The sequence below is a fragment of the Rattus norvegicus genome, chromosome 6 (assembly GCF_021556685.1).
Source record: "Rattus norvegicus strain SHRSP/BbbUtx chromosome 6, alternate assembly SHRSP_T2T, whole genome shotgun sequence".
In the NCBI taxonomy this organism is placed as follows: domain Eukaryota; kingdom Metazoa; phylum Chordata; class Mammalia; order Rodentia; family Muridae; genus Rattus; species Rattus norvegicus.
Genome location: NC_141539.1, coordinates 142,576,918 through 142,595,210, shown reverse-complemented (window position 1 = coordinate 142,595,210; position 18,293 = coordinate 142,576,918). Strand labels below are relative to the sequence as shown.

Genomic DNA, 18,293 nt, shown 5'->3' with positions numbered 1-18,293 from the left:
AGAAATAGGAAGCAGAGAGTACAAGATCCAGAAGGAATGGAAGACATTAGGATTTGCAGGCTTTAACTCAACTGAGCCATAGTCATATGAACTCACAAAGACAGAATTTGCAAGCACCAGGCCACCATGGGATCTATTAGTCTCTTGTAGGCATACATTTTTGACCCTTACTTTTTAACAAAGTTCATCATTTCCTGTAAACCACCACCCAATGTTGGAAATGGTAGAGAAAATTTATTAGAATATGGGTAAGTGGTCCTGTTCAGTAATAGTTCTTTGGGGGTGAGCTTTATCTTTGGCAGCAGTTGAGTCCCATAGCAAACACCTAACACAACTCAGCAGCTGCAAACCAGTCCTGTAGGCAGGTAGACACCAGGCACTTGTAGCTGAAACATGAAGAAACCAGAAGACTCACCAGCTGTCCTGAACCTGATAAAGCAGCAAGCAGTTGAAGGAATCTCATAAGCACTTCTTGGGGGTGAGTTTCTCTCAATGTCAGCATTATTATAGGTTGAGCTCAACAATACTATGGAAAGTGAACCAATACATGCCTGTGGATAGATAAGAATAATGAGTTGGAACAAACTAAAGAAGGCCCAGTGCTTGTCTTCCAATGTATGTGTGGTCATGTTTGTACTCCTTCTTCAAAAGTCCTTTCCTGTGTTTGCTATATCAAAACATTCTTTCACCTGTGCTCTTTCAGGAAAATTTTTTCCATAAATATTTTTAGCAGCAGTCCTCTCTGTATATGTTATACTTCCCAGTTTAGTACTTTTATGGGTTTCCTGAGTGTTTGAACAAGTGGTCCTCTGACTCTTGTGCTTTCTCTTGGGAGTCTTTTCCTTTTATTTATTTACCTTGTCCCACTTCAGTGTAATAGCTTTTGTTTTAGCTAATTGTATTTTATTTTTGATCAGTTCTATTTTTAACTCCTAGAACTTCATTCTTATGAAAGACAGGAAGGATGAGGATCCAGATAGGAGAAGAGGTTGGAAGGAAGAGAAAGGAGTAGTAGTAGGGCAAAATGTAATAAGAGTATATATTATATGAACAAAGAGTCTATTCTTGATTAAAAACTAAAATAAACAGTAACAAAAAGCAACTGCTGTAAATAACCCCATATATGTATCAGTAGATATAGTCGTATAATTCTTTCCTATTATTGTTTGCTTGTTTGTTTTTTCTTGCCTAGGCAAACAAATATCCTAGGCTTCCAACAAATAGCTTAGCATACAGGAGAAGGACATGCAATTAATCAATTTCCTTTAGAAAATCATTCCAGACCTGATCCTGTAGCTCTGGAAGAGGAGCACAGCCCTGAATTTCCAGGTCCTATTGCTGAGTGATTAACACCAATCCCAGAACTCTCAACAAGAGGTTCATGGTAAGTTGACATTTTCTTATTCATTTTTAAGTTTCCTAATCATTTTTTAGAGAAATTCATGGGAGTGCTGTCACAGCAGTTACTGTATCTATAAATCTTTTCTGTTCCTGATGTTTGGGCCATGTTTTCTAGAGTAATAATCAAGAACTCAAACTGCACTGAGAGGCATGTTTTGAGAATACATGATAAGGTAACTTACATCCTTGTTCGAGAACAGGTTTCTCCTTTGTTGATGCTCAACCTACAGATTCTTATGGCAGGCAGACCCCAGTGGCTATGATACTGAAGCAGTGGAAGTGCATCTTGACTCCTGGAGCAGGAGTGGACATCATTCAGGAATCTTCACAACACAATCCCAGAGCTGATTGCAGCAGAGCTGATATCGGTTATGGAGAGAAATTATCTGTATTTCAGGTTTCCCATATTCATGTGTCTTGAGAAAGGACATGAATATCATCCTTCCTGATATGATGTTCTTTGAACTTACAGCAACCAAATACATTTGAAATTTTCACCATTTCAATATTCTCAGAAACTTTCTCTAACAGCTGCAGGACAACACAGGTGAAGGTAAAGGAATGGTTGTAGAGTCCCAGGACATCCCAAACGCAAGTTCTCAGCACAAAGAAGTCTTGTTTAACCCAGAGGAACAAGGACAGGGAATAGGAGGAAAAGTCTTGAGATAAATAATTAGGGAGAAGGGAAAGAGAATAAGGGAGAAGTAGGATTTGCCTTCGAGTAGCAAAGGAAGGACTTCCTCTGGATAGGGAGGAAACTTATGCAGCACACAGGAAAATGGATTTTTATAAAAGTAAATTGAACAACCTATTTTCTAATGGGGGTTTATTTTTAATTGCCCACATTATATTAGGAGATCCAAAGGTGTTTGTTTGTGTATGTATGTATGTATGTATGTATGTATGTATGTATGTATGTATGTATTCATTTGTTTATCTATCTGTCCATCCATGTATTCATTCATTCATTCATTTTATATCCTTATTTATTGCCCCTCTCTCATGGTTTCCCCCAAACAGTCCCTCCTTCTATTCTGCTCTTTTCTTCTTTGAGAGCGTGATGGCATATTGGATATCCTCCAAAGCTACTGCATCTACTCTCCGTAGGCTTAGGGGAATCCTTTCCTACTGAGGACAGACAAGGCTGTCTAGTGAGGGGAATGCATTCTACTGATAGGCAACAGCTTTAGCCATAGCCCCCACTCCAGTTATTGCGGGACTCCAAAGAAGATTGAGCATATGTCCTAGGGTCCATAGTCCAGCCCATGTATGCTCTTTGGTTGGTGGGTCAGTTTCTTAGAGCCCCTGTAACTATGGAGTGATTCTCATTGCAGACTTCTAGGATTCAGGTCTTTTGTCTGGTTGGTCCTTTTAAGTTTCTCTAATCAGAATTTTTACTAACTATTCATTCTTGTTCATATGGATCTATCACAGCACTATGTTCAAAATGGTTTCAGCTCCTAAGAGTCAGCCATGTTTTTCACTTATTTATGTCAACGTTCTCAATCCGGTGTACAGTTATTGTGTAAGTCTTTTTACTTTGTCCATTATACAATTTATGGTGAGTGCTTTACAGTCTGAACACAGGTTCTCTGCCCTAGTTGTAGCCTAAAGACGATAGCAAAGAAACTGTAATCTCCTGTCATTACTTTTTTAGAAGTGGGAACTGCAAGAGCTAGATCCAAATGCCACCAAGAAGGAACCTGGCTTTGGAATTGATACTATAGTAATATTGGCACAATGTAAAATCTCTGATGTATAAGTCATTATCCTCATGTAATCTCCATCCATTTCTCCCTCCAGCTGAGTTCCATGAACACTGAAGTTACAGGGATAAATTATTTGTGAAGCCAGAGTAAGCCATGAGAAACCTACCTGCATGGAAGTTCATGTCCAGCAGGGGGCGCAATGAGGCCAATAATCTCTAAAGATCAATGAAGAGGGTGTGGAGGGGACTCTGTTTCCTATGTGGTTTCCTTTCTTAAGTATATTAACTGATCTGTCCTGCTGTGATTGACAGGCACAATTACCCTGAAGATTCTTTGTGAAACACTTCCCAGAAATTATATCGTGAAATTGTATGTTCAGGGATTGAACTGTTCATACAGAAAAAACAAACTCTCAGGAGGCATATTTACCAGCACAACACACACACACACACACACACACACACACACACACACGACACACACTCACACAAACCATACCAGTGAAAATTATCATATTGGAGATCTTGAAGTGGTGGAGCAAGTATAGATATGTTCTGGTAAGCTTACCAATATCAGGTAAATCTCTTGGAATTGAATTAGGCAAGTCGTCCCTACAGGTTAATGTATCCACTTTGTTGCATATATATCCTCTTCTCATCACAAAATAACGTGAAGTATTAAAAAACAGTGTGTTACTACATGGATGGGGAGGAAACCTTGAGGGCCCACACCAAAGTGAATGTGTTTTGACATATGTTGACTGATGGGAAAGATATATTCACTTTTGTGGGGGAAGATTTCTGGATATTCACTAATTACTTGTGATTGCTCTATATGTATATGCATAGTACATTTAATTTTAGTCATTGTAGTGACTTTTGAAGTGTATAACCTGTTGGAAAGGTAGATATTCATTCCACATATCTGAAAGAAGGCAGTAAAAATTAGCCATTTTTGGAGTATTCTATCCATTTCATCATCACTATAGAAAACACCTGTAGAGCAATCTGATGACATTGTGCAAAAGTGGAGCAACAGAATCTTACCAAAAATCTTTTGAGAGCTCAGTCCCTAAAGTTACATACACAGCCTCTGCTCAGAGTACAAGGGTATGGGATGCATTTCCTCAGAGAGGATTAGGATTTGGACCTGAGCATCCTGTTGCCTGACCGATGTGCCTTTAAGTCCTTCCCCTCCAGTTCTTTTCCTGGTAGACTAGGTTCTTATATAAGAATTTACCTGGTCATTAATATGCTATTACCTGGGTCTATAGTTGTACATACAGGGATGTCCACAGTGTGTAAACAACCTATGGTTAGTGTCCTCTCCACAGTCCCTGAGCACAGTGACTCTAACCATGGAATGGAGCTGGGTTTTTCTCTTTTTCCTGTCAATAACTGCAGGTAAGGGGCTCACCATTTCCAAATCTGAAGAGGAAACAGGGCCTGAGGTGAAAATGACATCCACTCTGCCTTTCTCTATACAGGTGTCCACTTCCAGGTGCAGCTGCAGCAGTTTGGACCTGAGCTGGTGAAGCCTGCATCTTTAGTGAAAGTCTCCTGCAAGACTTCTGGCTACCCTTTTGCCTAGTATGATATGCAGTGGGTAAAGCAGAGACCTGGACAGGGTCTGGAATGGATTGGAGCAATTGCTCCTGGAAGTGGTGGTACTGCCTACAATCAGAAGTTGTAGGCAAGGGCACACTGACTGCAGACAAATCCTCCAACACAGCCTACATAGAACTCAGAAGATTGACATTTGAGGACTCTGGGGTCTATTACTGTGCAAGACACAGTGTTGTAACCACATCCTGAATGTGTCAGAAACCATGTGAGAGCAGCAAGCTTCCATGGGACTGAGATGACAGAAAAGACTAATATCTAGACTTGCTCAGGAATAGTAATTTTGAATGTCCATTTATTACCTCCTCCTCTAATCCTTTAGTGCCTTTGTCCTCTTTATAAATGAACCTGTATGAATAAAGTGATTTTATTTGGATAACCCTACAATTCACCATACCTTGTGAATCACTTCACTACTTACCACTTTTATTGGCATGTTTCCTATTCAATAAAACAATAAAAAGTGAAAAGTATTGTGATGCATGTTAAAAATATCACAAGAACCTGAGAGAGCCGTATTTGCAATTGTTGGGAATAATGTATGATATGAATTTGACCTATAAAATCTAAATCACCAACACAGGCAAGCAAACACTCCTTCATAGTCTCAATGACTTCAGGTGTATTGTGATCACTTGCCGCGTGTTCCAGCAGAAATTCCAGTCTTTTAGAATTTGAGAAATATTCATCAGAATGCACAGGCATGCAAATATATTTCCTGTTCCTTGGTCAAAATATTATCAAATCACTTTTCATCAAACTGCTTAACCAACACATGTATATACTTGTTGATTGAGGTAGGTTCTGAGATTAAGGATAAGATTTGCTCCCATATTTACTTCTTCCCATTCCCAGTAATCATACCTAGTCACTACCCTCTTTGGATCATGGACCTATAGAGATAATGCATCAACTCTCATACTCATTACATATCTCTTGCCCAGCTTTGTTCTACAGAGCATTTGTGATTATGTGTCTCTCCATGCACATCTATTTCCTATATTTTATGTTTGATGACTTTTCTTCTCTTTATTTGTTTTGTCCTATTTCCATTTGTTTGCTTTTCCTTTCCATTATATTTAGATTCTGTTTGTTTCTAATTTTCTGAACAGAGCAGTGCTGGGAGAAGATTGATAACATGTTGGAGATGGAAACCAGTAATCAGAATATATTGCATGAAGCAATGTATTTTCAATAAGTTATAGAAAAATGAATTGTAAAGTACTAATAAAGAGAAATTTCTGATAAGTTATCTGTCATGTAAATTTCCCATATGCTCTAAATTCTCATGTCTTTGTATTTTTAAAGTGTATTTAAAAGGCTGGATTGAAAGGACTTAATGATGAGGCATGTATAAAAAGTTTAATGCTTAGGTATAATGAAATACATAAGTAAAATGTTTGAGTTTTAGCCTATCTCAGTCTTTCTCTCTCTCTCTTTCTCTCTCTCATTCTGTGTGTGTGTGCATGGGTGTGTGATTGCGTGTTTGTGTATGTATTTTAAGTTTGAAATTTTCTATTGTTTATCTCTAAGAGCAAAGAAAATTTTCTCCTAGTAAAGCTTTTATTTCTTGAGGTCATCCCTGCAGGTGTCATAGAGGGAAACAAACCTTGAGAAGATAAGAATGAGAATATGGTGTCCATTGCTTTGTCAACCTGGATTGGACTTTGAGGACTCTGAGCAGACTATTCATTGTAGGTATATTTCAACATAATAATAGAATTTGGAAAAGGGTCTGTGGGCAACACCAATTTGCCTAATCATTTCAAACCCAGTTGCATAGTAAAACTCAAGGTGGGGACATATAGAAACTGATTACGGAGTTCTTGTGTCTATGAGTTTAGTTCTATTGCTAAAGCCTAGAGTCTAGTGTGGTCTCTGACCAACAGTATACAGGTTAGCAGGCCATAAAGTACATGTAACATCTCCCTTAGGAGTAATAGTCTAATGATGGAAGACTCTGGGATAATCATTCTGGGTAATTAGGATGAGTTCTGTCCCCACAGATAGCAAAAAATAAATCAGCAGTTTGTTAAGAACCTCCACTCTCATCTTTTTGAATGTAGTGCAGATATTTGATATCTTTCTGCTTCCTTGAGGAGTCATCACTATGTGATTAAAATTTCTGTAATAAAAACAACATTTGGAGTAAAAGAAGAATGGTTGATAAATGGACGTGAACCAAAAATCCAGATGAGGTAGCCCCATATAACTGTGCTTTTCTGTGTGTACCAGGCCCTCATGCCCTCTGTAATCTTCATGTCAATGTCATCAATAATATTGTCAAATACCTGTTGCACGTGTCAGTGAAAGAAAACATCTGAATAAATTAGCTGTGCAGAACTTGAGGAACAGGTGTGTAGGGCTCTGGGGCTCTCTCACAAAGATCTTTCCTCTGACTATGTGCATGGATTCAGACAAGGGGGAGAGAACTCGGACAACGAGGAGGAATAGCTTCCACCACCCCATCTGCCTGTTCTGCTCCTTTGCACTGCTGCATGCTATTTCATTTGCTCAAGATGGGACATCAGGAGACTGACTAGCTGGTAATTGGTGCAGAGGAGCTTCTGGAGGTGATAATTTTGGGGAGAGCAGAACTCTTTCCCAAGCAGATCTTTTTCCCAAGCTGCATTGTTACCACTTTTATGCCCAAAGCTCTCAGAGCATGGAATAGTTCCTGCACAGCTTTAATTCTGAATAGGACACTTACATACAGTTTTTTTGATGGGTCAGTGTCTGACAGCAGGTCCTTTCTATTGGTTTGACCTGAGAACTTGGGAAGACTTCATCTACATATTTGGAGGGTGCGTGGTCCTGTTTCTATGACTGATCTGTTTTGAGCCTACATGACCTGTATTCACATCTTCACCTGTGGAGGAGGTGCTTAGGGCATTGTCTTAAGCCTTTTTCACCCGTGGTCAAGTTCTCACCTGTGGAACAGGGCTTTGGGGTATTGTCCTCTGTAACTGATCTGTCTTGGGTCTATGTAATCTGTGGTCAAGTCCTCACCTGTGGAGGAGGGGCTTGAGGCATTGACCTACATGACTGGTCTGTCTCAAACATCTCCACAAGGGTCTTTGGGAGGCTCAGCTACATGAGGCCCTGATATTCTGAGATACTAGGACTGCACATCCTGTCTCTTTTAGGGACTCCCAGGGATTCGACCTATCTCTATCAGGAATCAGGGTACTTTGTACTGCCCACTGCCCCACAATTCCCCCTTTTTACTTTTTTTAAATGAGCAGTATTATTTGTAGTGAAAATCTGTGTAGGAGTGAAGAACAAAATAAAACACTAAATAGGCCTGAGGCGTAGTGCAACTAAGCTAGAATGGTAACAAGGGATGAGGGTGGGGTTGGGAGGTTAAAGGATCATTGGACGAAGTAATAGATCCATGGGTTGTTTGGTTTGAGGATATTAACATTTGTTTTAAACAACATTAGATTAATCTAGCTAGACATCATGTTTTCCTTACTATCATGTAACTTTCCTCAATTTCAGTAGCCATTTGGCTTTGGCATGAGCATTCATCTGTAGCTGGAAGGTCCCATGGACATGAGTCTCAGCTGACATCTGTGGATCTTAGTGTGTGTCTTCGAGAGTTGTCAGTCAGATGAGGTGTCTGGATAAAGGCAGTTTTGTTGTCCTAGGCAGGTCTGAGGGGATGGCTTTTTGGTCTTGGATGGATTTGTGGGAGCAGCACTGCAGAAAAACCTGTCGGGTTATCACAACAGAGGAGCAGAACCCCAGCAAGGGGATGTCTGCATAGGATGGGTAGGATGGGTGGTCTGTGTTAAGTCTGTGTTGGTTTGCTTGGGAGCACATCATGGTCTGTTGTCATGATTCTAGAAAAGCAAGTGTGTTTGAGGAGTTTAGTCATGGATAGCATCATTTAACTCTGCTTTAGATGTCTGAGGAAGAAAATATCATGTTAATTATGTATCTGGGATAGGCAGTAACGATTTGTCTGTGAAAGAAACCTGGTTGTTAATTAAGGATTAAGTAATGATTATCAGTATAGTTGGTTTGACATGTGGGAGTAGGTTAGATAGATGATTTTTAAACCTTAAAGGAAATTTGGAAAAAAATTTGGATGTAAATCATGAATGTTAGGGGTAAAACAAACATTTAAATAAAGAGGCATGAAAATTTTAGGTTGCGAATCACGCACATTGTCTTAGGTGTTCCTGTTAGAGAGAACAAGCATTTAAGCAAAGCCTGAAACCTTTCCGGTTTCAGTTGTGTTTTTCCATTGTCTTTGGCCAGTCTAAGATGTAGTGGTGAAGTTACTTAGGCTGTGTGCTTTAAGCAAACTGATCTTTTTTTCCTCCTCCTTGATTTTTCTTGGCTGGTAAATCCTAAATGTAGATTGGAAGGGGATGAAAAGGCCAACTTTGAAGAACTCAAAGAAAGAATAGAGTCTTGATAGCACAGTCGGGGGCAGAGCGAGTGAGAAGCAGCGTTCGGAGAGGTATCTGATGCCTGTTCAGCTTCTGGACATGGACTTTCTGGGAAGAAAGTCTAATTGGCTAAGCCTCTAGGCCTTTAGGTACCTCATGAAATGAAGATCTGCCTATTGCTAACAGGGGGATATTGGCTCTTTCTGGTTGGCTGGTAAGAACTACCTCTAAGGCTTGTAAGGTATCTCTCCCTGTTTGGATGGGGAAGGTGGATTATGAGGAGAGGCAGGTGGAAGCTCTTAAGCCTTTTAATGTAGCCCTGTCCTTGGGTGGGAGCTCGAGGGGAAGGAGGATCAGATGGTTTGTTTAATATCTCCTCTGAAGCATTGGAGTATGTGTGTGTGTGTGTGGGGGTCCCGAGTCTGCTCTGCCACAGAGCACGGCTGATAGGGGACAAGGGACACAGGAAGTTTGACCATACTTGCCCTACTCTGACACTGCTAGGGTGTCAGGCTGTCCGGCTGTGGGAAGCTGCAGGACACGGGTCCTGGGGTGGGGAAGCAAGGTATGGGGGAAATTTTTTATGAGGTGGTGAATTGTTTTTTACAGAAAAGATAAAAAACGCTTTGTCCAATGGGAACATTCCCCTGGCCTATCGTCTTTGGGAGATTCCACAGAGATCCAAAACACTAAGCCTTCCTGCAGATTTAAGAACTGGCAGCTGCCCTGTGGCCTTCAAGTGGCTTCTGTGTTACCAGGTTTTCTTTTTGTTTTAAGGAGAGGTTAGATAGTCTTTGCCAATGCCCCATACTGGAGGTCGGGATATAGAAAGGGGCTAGAGGGACCTTCAGCCAACACTAGAAAGTAGCTCTGGAGTGGATCAGACCTCATTTACATATTTGGGGGCATAGTCCTGTTTCTATGACTGATCTGTCTTGAGCCTACCTGACCTGTGGTCAAAACTTCACCTGTGGAGGAGAGATTTGGGGCATTGTCCTTTGTGTGACTGATCTGTCTTGGGCCTATGTAACCTGTTGTCACATCCTCACCTGTGGAGGAGGGGCTTGGGACATTGATCTATGTGACTGGTCTGTCTCAAATCTTTCTACAGGGGTTTGGTAAGAGGCTATAGCTAGTGCGGCCCTGATCTGGGAGACTGGGAATGAACCTGTCATCCTGTTTAGGGTCTCCTTGGAATTGAATCTGCCTCCATCAGGAATCAGGGTACTTCTCCCTATCTAATGCCGCACAAAACTAGAGCCATTTATCCCTTCAGCTGAGCTCTGTGAATGCTGAAGTTACAGGGATAAGGTATTTCTTAAGCCAGCCTGTGCAACTTTAGTGTATGCCATGGCGACCATCATTCATGGGAGCTCATGACCAGCAGAGGCACAATGACACCAATAATCCACATAGATGAGCTGGATGGAGAGGTGCACCCTCTGTGGTTTCCTTTCTTAAGTCTATTAACTGATCTGCCCCTGCTCTGAGTGACATGTGATGTCTTTATCATCAAACATTGTAAAGATTCTTTGATAAACAGGCCACAGATGTGTGATTATTTGTTTTTATTTGATTTTTATACTTTTTGAATGAAAGTCATATATTGTATTCTAATATCTGATTTCCCTACCCAACTAATTCCAGGTCCTTCCTACCTTCCAATTCAAACATCTACACGCTTTTTTTCTCTTTGAAAAAAATTAAAAAAAAAGAAAGAAAAAGAAGGAAAATTAAAGTGGGATTTAAAAGAAACATAAAAAGCAATAAAACCATCAAAAAGCAAGACACACACACACACACACACACACACACACACACACACACACAATGAATCCGAGGAAACCACAATTGTGTAGCCATCATATACAGACAACAGGTAAGTGACACAAAGAGAGCTGAACAAGTTAATAATAAAATAAATGTCAGCAGAAATAATATTGAGTTCATTTTTTGTTGCCTATCAACTGTTAAGCATGTCTTCCATGATTGCTTATCATCCCCTGTGAGACTCCACAGGAGAAAACTAATTACTCCTTTCCTTTTGAGTGTGAATTACTGGATTTTTGGTTATGAGTGAGAGCCTGTGTCCATTTCCTTCTGTCAACTCTGCAATTTTATCTGAGCTGACTTGTTTCAGCCTCTGGCCTTTCCTCCCAGTGCCTGTGAGGTTATATATGCATTAGTTCAATTGTGTCTGGAAGACACTCTTTCCTTAGTTAGAGTCGTCTACCCCCTCTGGTTCTCATAATCTTCTCACTTTTAAAACCATTTTTTCTAGAAGTTCACATAAAACTAAAAGCTCGTCTATGTGCTCTCTACTTAGTTCTCTGCAAACATATTTCTCACAGAATCTTCAACACGACAAGCAACCAATAAGACAATGCAAAAGCTAAACTATAAATCTCATCTAAATATCCCCAGTTTTCATACACTTTCCTTAAATTTATTATTTTTTATAAAAATACTGTATCATCAGGTTCATAAACCAACATCATAATGCAAACACAAAATTACTTCAAGACCAAAACGTTCCCAAATGTATATACTAGACAACTATGAACTGTTCCTCATTTTTAGAAAAATTGTAAGTTTTGTTTTTCTTTACTCCATAATGCACTTTCCTTTATTCTGAGTGCCCATGTTTGGTTTGCAATGCAACATGCAGTCCATATACCTTGTAGTATTATTTATTTATGTATGTATTTATTTATTTATTTATTTAATAACATGGCAATATCCTAGATCTTACCAAAGCTTTTTAAATGTGATTTAAAATTTGTTACTGCTACACAAATTTATCATTTCTCCATTTCCCAATACTATTTCATATTAGAAACATTTGCCTCCTCTGTCTGGCCTCTGATTTTATTTGATCTCTATTTTACTCTACCATCTTTATAAATTCCTCATGCTCTAATGGACCTATTCTAGTACCTCAGCTTCTACAATTAAATATTAAAAATATTTGAATCTTGCAGCTCATATGAATGAGAACATGAAGCATTTGCGTTATGGACATGTGTGAGCTAGTTAGCATATTTTCCAGTTGTATGTAGACACTTATAGATTATTCATACAGCTATCATGTATTATCCATATATTTTCATTATAGATTAAAATTCATATTCTAACACTGAGTTATTTTTCTTTTTCTATATGTACCACTTTGTCATTTTATTTATGCTTTGTTGGAAATCTAGAATGAATTCTTTCTCTATATGCTGTGAATGGGCATGAACAACATGTGAATAAACCGATATATCCAAATGTCTCTAATAATAAGAAGTAGCATCATTAGTGTACATGCTTCAGAAGGTTATTGCTGGAAGCTACATAATTTTATTTATTATATTTTGGTGAATTTTCATAGGGCAGACTTAAACCCAGGTAAGTATGGTCAAAAGTCCATGTTTATAGAAGATGTATGCCTTGTTAGACCTCAGTTTTATTTCTAATATTAATTTCATCAAACTGCCATTTAAATATTTATGTTTAAAGATAGTAGACAGCTTGAACCTTGAACACTCAGCTTTCTGTGAGAAGTGGGTAAAGATTTATGCAGACATTCATGAATGGTCAACGTACTAAGAGTGATTGACAGTATACTCAGCCACAGACTTGTTAATAATAAGAATTTCTCATCGAAAAAATTGAGGAGCATCACAAAACAGGGAAAGGAAATAATGTAAGATAAAGAGAATCGGTTAAAAGACAGAAAATTCTATCTCCAGGGACTGACTTGTTCTTATTGCACACGAACACTCAGTAGCTATATTTATGAACACCCTGCCATATACACAAATCGTATCAGTGAAAATTACCACATCAGAGATCTCAAATAGGCTGAGCAGGTGAGGATATATACAGGCAAGGTTAACAATATCTTTGCATACACATTGGATCAGGTAGGAATTCCTTTGGTCAATTTTGTATTAGACACCATTCAAACCTATTTTGCAAAAGTTATCTTGAAAGTCTCATTCAGCAAAATTTCCCACTGTGTGCATGCACTGTGGGGATCCATGTGGCTGTTGCACTTCAAGCTTGGAATGGATCTCCCTGGATATGCCTCTCTCTCAAGCATATACACAAAGTTCTGTACATCCCATTAGATACACCTGCTGTATCATATTTATTGATGTACTACTGGTATTAGCAAAAACTGGAAATTACCTAGAAGTCATGAATGGAAAAATTGTGTGAAAAAATATATTACTAAACTGAACCATGTATATGATGAGGACTTGGTGCTCACCTGTGTCAATCCTGTGCTTGCTGCTTCACTCTCTTCCTTCACATCACCTTTGCTCAGTTGATTTCAGTTGATTTAGATAGTCTTGTTCTCCTCATGCCCTCCTTCCCCTCTGGCTATTACACTCATTTAGCTATATCTTCTGTGGATTTCCATGAGCTCTGAAGTGTAGGATTTGATAGAGTGTTTTCCATTTAGAGTTTTGTGCTCAAATGTCTCTCTGCATAAAGTCTAGCATGGGTATCAGTATTTCTTATGATTTAGTTTGATGGAATTCCTGATTGTATAGAGAAATGGTTCTGATTCTTGTTCTTTCTCCTGGTACATTTTTCCTTATCTCAATATGCCTTGTCCCAAGTTCATGTGGTTCATGTGATGGTTTTACATTATATTTATTTCTCTAAGATTTCCTTCATATATTAGCAGGCTGTTTTTTCTTTTTCTTTTTCTTTTTTCTTTATTAACTTGAGTATTTCTTGTTTACATTTCGATTGTTATTCCCTTTCCAGGTTTCCGGGCCAACATCACCCTAACCCCTCCCTCTCCCCTTCTATATGGATGTTCCCCTCCCCATCCTCCCCTCATTACCGCCCTCCCAACAATCACGACACTGGGGGTAGCGTCTTAGCAGGACCCAGGGCTTCCCCTTCCACTGGTGGTCTTACTAGGCTATTCATTGCTACCTATGAGGTTGGAGCCCAGGGTCAGTCCATGTGTAGTCTTTGGTAGTGGCTTAGTCGCTGGACACTCTGGTTGCTTGGCATTGTTGTTCATATGGAGTATCGAGCCCCTTCAAGCTCTTCCAGTCGTTTCTCTGATTCCTTCAACGGGGGTCCCATTCTCAGTTCAGTGCATTGCTGCTGGCATTAGCCTATGTATTTGCTTTATTCTGGCTGTGTCTCTCAGGACAGGTCTACATCCGGGTCCTCTCGGACTGCACTTCTTTGCTTCATCCATCTTGTCTAATTGGGTGGCTGTATATGTATGGGTCACGTGTGGGGCAGACCATGAATGGGTGTTCCTTCTGCCTCTGTTTTAATCTTTGCCTCCCTATTCCCTGCCAAGGGTATTCTTGTTCCCCTTTTAAAGAAGGAGTGAAGCATTCGCATTTTGATCATCCATCCTGAGTTTCATGTGTTCTGTGCATCTAGGGCAATTCAAGCATTTGGGCTAATAGCCACTTATCAATGAGTGCATACCATGTGTGTTTTTCTTTGATTACGTTACCTCACTGATGATATTGTCCAGTTCCATCCATTTGCCTACGAATTTCATAAAGTCATTGTTTATGATAGCTGAGTAATATTCCATTGTATAGATGTACCACGTTTTCTGTATCCATTCCTCTGTTGAAGGGCATCTGGCTTCTTTCCAGCTTTTGGCTATTATAAATAAGGCTGCTATAAACATTGTGGAGCACATGTCTTTGTTATATGTTGGGGCATCTTTTGGGTATATGCCCAAGAGAGGTATAGCTGGATCCTCAGGTAGTTCATTGTCCAATTATCTGAGGAACCTCCAGACTGATTTCCAGAATGGTTGTACCAGTCTGCAATCCAACCAACAATGGAGGAGTGTTCCTCTTTCTCCACATGCTCGCCAGCATTTGCTGTCACCTGAGTTTTTGATCTTAGCCATTCTCACTGGTGTGAGGTGAAATCTCAGGGTTGTTTTGATTTACATTTCCCTTATGACTAAAGATGTTGAACATTTCTTTAGGTGTTTCTCAGCCATTCGGCATTCTTCAGCTGTGAATTCTTTTTTTAGGTCTAAACCCCATTTTTAAGAGGGTTATTTGTCTCCCTGTGGTCTAACTTCTTGAGTTCTTTGAATATTTTGGATATAAGCCCTCTATCTGTTGTAGGATTGGTAAAGATTTTTTCCCAATATGTTGGTTGACGTTTTGTCCTAACAACAGTGTCCTTTGCCTTAGAGAAGCTTTGCAGTTTTATGAGATCCCATTTGTCAATTCTTGAACTTAGAGCATAAGCCATTGGTGTTTTGTTTAGGAAATTTTCTCCAGTACTCATGTGTTTGAGATGCTTCCTCACTTTTTCTTCTATTAGTTTGAGTGTATCTGGTTTGATGTGGAGGTCCTTGATCCACTTGGACTTAAGCTTTGTACAGGGTGATAAGCATGGATCGATCTGCATTCTTCTACATGTTGACCTCCAGTTGAACCAGCACCATTTGCTGAAAATGGTATCTTTTTTCTATTGGATTGTTTTGGCTCCTTTGAAAAAAATCAGGTGACAATTGGTGCAGGGGCTCATTTCTGGATTTTCAATTCTATTCCACTGATATATCTGCCTGTCCGTGTACCAATACCATACATTTTTTATCACTATTGCTCTGTAATACTGCTTAAGTTCAGGGATAGTGATTTCCCCAGAAGTCCTTTTTTTTTTGTTGTTGAGGATAGTTTTAGCTATCCTGGAATTTTTTTATTCCAGATGAATTTGCAAATTGTTCTGTCTAACTCTTCTGACGAATTGGATTGGCATTTTGATGGGGATTGCATTGAATCTGTAGATCGCTTTTGGTAAAATGGCCATTTTTACTATATTAATCCTGCCAATCCATGAGCATGGGAGATCTTTCCGTCTTCTGAGGTCTTCTTCAATTTGTTTTCAGAGGCTTGAAGTTCTTATTGTACAGATCTTTTACTTGCTTGGTTAAACTCACGGCGCGGTACTTTATATTATTTTGGACTACTATGAAGGGTGTCGTTTCCCTAATTTCTTTCTTGGCTTGTTTCTCTTTTGTGTAGAGGAAGGCTACTGATTTATTTGAGTTAATTTTATACCCAGGCACTTTGCTGAAGGTGTTTATCAGGTTTAGTAGTTCTCTGGTGGAACTTTTGGGACCACTTATATATACTATCATATCATCTGCAAATAGTGATATTTTGACTTCTTCTTTTCCGCTCTGTATCCCCTTGATCTCCTTTTGTTGTCTGATTGCTCTGGCTAGAACTTCAAGAACTATATGCAATAAGTAGGGAGAGAGTGGGCAGCCTTGTCTAGTCCCTGATTTTAGTGGGATTGCTTCAAGTGTCTCTCCATTTAGTTTAATGTTAGCAACTGGTTTGCTGTATATGGCTTTTACTATGTTTAGATATGGGCCTTCAATTCCTATTTTTTCCAGGACTTTTATCATGAAGGGGTGTTGAATTTTGTCAAATGCTTTCTCAGCATCTAATGAAATGATCATGTGGTTTTGTTCTTTCAGTTTGTTTATATAATGGATCACGTTGATGGTTTTCTGTATATTAAACCATCTCTGCATGCCTGGGATAAATCCTACTTGATCACAGTGGATGATTATTTTGATGTTCTCTTTGATTCCATTTGCCAGAATTTTATTGAGTATTTTTGCATTGATATTCATAAGGGAAATTGGTCTGAAGTTCTCTTTCTTTGTTGGGTGTTTCTGTGGTTTAGGTATAAGGGTAATTGTCGCTTCATAGAAGGAATTCAGTAGCACTCCATCTGTTTCAATTTTGTGGAACAGTATTGATATGGGGTCATCTATGAGGGTCTGATAGAATTCTGGACCTGGGCTCTTTTTGGTTGGGAGAACTTTAATGAGTGCTTCTATTTTGTTAGGAGTTATGAGGTTGTTTATATGGTTTATCTGCTCCTGATTTAACTTCGGTACCTGGTATCTGTCTTGGAAATTGTCCATTTTGTGCAGAATTTTAAGTTTTGTTGAATATAGGCTTTTGTAGTAAGATCTGATGATTTTTTTAATTTCCTTTGATTCTGTAGTTATGTCTCCCTTTTCATTTCTGATTTCGTTAATTTGGACACACTCTCTGTGTCCTCTCTTTTGTCTGGCTAAGGCTTTATCTATCATTTTGATTTTCTCAAAGGACCAACTTTTGGTTCTGTGGATTCTTTCTATGGTCCTTTTTGTTTCTACTTTTTTGATTTCAGCTCTGGGTTTGATTATTTCTTGACTTCTACTCCTCCTGGGTGTATTCGCTTCTTTTTGTTCTATAGGTTTTAGTTGTGCTGTCAAGCTGGTGATATATGCTCTCTCCTGGTTTCCTTCTGCAGGCACTCAGAGCTTTGAGTTTTCCTCTTAGCACAGCTTTCCTTGGGTCCCATAAGTTTGGGTATGTTGTACTTTCATTTTCATTAAATTCTAAGAAGTCTTTAATTTCCTTCTTTATTTCTTCCTTGACCAGGTTATCATTGAGTAGAGCATTGTTCAACTTCCATGTATATGTGGGCATTCTTCCCTTATTTTTATGAAGACCAGCTTTAGCCCGTGGTGGTCTGATAGGACGCATGGGATTATTTCTATCTTTCTGTATCTGTTGAGGCCTGTTTTATGACTAATTATATGGTCAATTTTGGAGAAAGTAGCATGAGGTGCTGAGAAGAATGTATATTCTTTTGCTTTAGGATAGAATGTTCTATAAATATCTGTTAAGACTATTTGGTTCTTGACTTCTCTTGTCTATCTACATCTCTGTTTAATTTCTGTTTCCATGACCTCTCCATTGATGAGAGTGGGGTGTTGAAATCTCCTACTATTATTGTGTGAGGTGCAATGTGCGTTTTGAGCTTTAGTAAGGTTTCTTTTATGTATGTAGGTGCCCTTGTATTTGGAGCATAGATATTTAGGATTGAGAGTTCATCTTGGTGGATTTTTCCTTTGATGAATATCACGTGTCCTTCCTTATCTTTTCTGATGGCTTTTAGTTGAAAATCGATTTTATTCGATATTAGAATGGCTACTCTAGCTTGCTTCTTCCAACCATTTGCTTAGAAAGCTGTTTTCCAGCCTTTCACTCTGAGGTAGTGTCTGTCTTTGTCTCTGAGGTGTGTTTCCTGTAGGCAGCAGAATGCAGGGTCCTCGTTGCGTATCCAGTTTGTTAATCTGTGTCTTTTTATTG

The 18,293-nt window shown here is 39.2% G+C and overlaps 1 pseudogene; it reads left to right on the top strand.

The window, feature by feature from the left end:
• The first annotated feature begins 4,467 nt into the window (after positions 1–4,467).
• Positions 4,468–18,293, top strand: part of Ighv-ps3 (immunoglobulin heavy chain variable region, pseudogene 3) — a 45,890-nt pseudogene continuing 32,064 nt past the window's right edge.